This window comes from Limulus polyphemus, unplaced genomic scaffold (assembly GCF_000517525.1).
Source record: "Limulus polyphemus unplaced genomic scaffold, Limulus_polyphemus-2.1.2 Scaffold5954, whole genome shotgun sequence".
Lineage (NCBI taxonomy): Eukaryota > Metazoa > Arthropoda > Merostomata > Xiphosura > Limulidae > Limulus > Limulus polyphemus.
In genome coordinates, this window is record NW_013671564.1 from 37,984 (window position 1) to 39,722 (window position 1,739).

The window sequence follows — 1,739 nt, forward strand, 5'->3', positions numbered from 1 at the left end:
TAACGACTCATCTCTAATATGTTGTAACACGGGTTTCATAAAACACAAATACATTCATGAAGGTGTCCAGTAACGACTCATCTCTAATATGTTGTAACACGGGTTTCATAAAACACAAACACGTTCGTAAAAGTCTTGACCGTTTCCAGTAACAATCTAGTTCTACTAAGACCCGATTTTTGATACCCACGATGCAACAGAGTACAGATATCTCATTGGATAGCTTAACGCTTAAAACGATCTAGCAACCACTTGGGTATGCATAATCTATTTCTAGTTGCTTATACGTTTTACCCTTTTACTTATTTCCCTTTTTTCCTGTATAATGTATAAGCCCAATATATTATTACGATTTCAATAAATCTACCGAAAATGTTCACTTGTTGACTTACAAACAGTTTTGAATCTTTCATTAATACTAGAAACCTTCATAACAGGATTTTAGTTGTGTTTTGATCTGCAAAACCAATTTGTGAAATAAAATATTAATATTATTACTGCATAAATATTGTATTGAACTGTAACTTTGAAGGAATTTCATTAATGTTCATTAAACCCTATTAATATAGCAAAACCTTCTTAATATTATTTAATTATCCTAACGCTAGATGTCAGCCTTGTCGCATAGCGTGTCCTACTCTATGAAAATATGTATAAGGTATTCGTTGTTTCATTTAATGTGAATAATAGTTTCGCTAATTTAAATACTTTTGGGAATACTTGAATGACAAACAGATTTATAAGAAATTGGTTACAAGGTACGCACAAAGTATTTATTTTAAACCCTGAATTGCACATTGGGCAAACTGCGGAAAGTATTGTTGTTGTTATATTGATTGTTTGTTTGTTTTGAATTTCGCGCAAAGCTACACGAGGGCTATCTGCGCTAGCCGTCCCTAATTTAGCAGTGTAAGACTAGAGGGAAAGCAGCTACCCACCACCAACTCTTAGGCTACTCTTTTACCAACGAATAGTTGGATTGACCGACACATTATTACGCCCCCACGACTGAAAGGACGAGCATGTTTGGTGTGACAGGGATTCGAACCCGCGACCCTCAGTTGTGAGTCGAGCGCCCTAACCACCTGGCCCTTCTGGTCCTTTCTTGTTATAGTTGGATATTTGCTCAACGTTACACAATTGGGTATATGCACTTCATCCACTGTAGAGAATCGAAACCCAGATTTGAACGTTGTAGCGCTAGGCACTTAACCCGAATTTAGTGTTATAAACCTTCAAACATATCGCTACGCCATCGAGGGGGGAGGGAACAAACCGTTTTATTTGAATAGTAATTATAGTACATAAAATTAAACTACATAGAAAATATCGGAAACAAAACAGAAATTTAGAGAAATGTGTTAGATTCTTCCCACATGAAACAGGCATAGCTTTCATATAAATTGTTCTATAAGAACAAAGTATTAATACTACTGAAAAAATAAACTGTTCTTGTTCAATAAAATCGTGAATTTTATTGGACTTTATTCTTACGGAACCGCTTATCCAAAGTCTACAAAATATGGCCGCTGATGCGTAAGTCTTATGTTTTATTCTCATTATCGTAACTTTGATTTTATAATTTTAAAGGTCATTTTGGTATTGTAATATTACATACTGCTACGTATCTGCTTGTTTGATAATTTCTTCCCGAGGAACTTCAGCGATACAAGTCCTTTCTTAAATAAAACTAGTTTATTCTTTCTCAATACAACTTTGCAATACACAGAATTTCCACA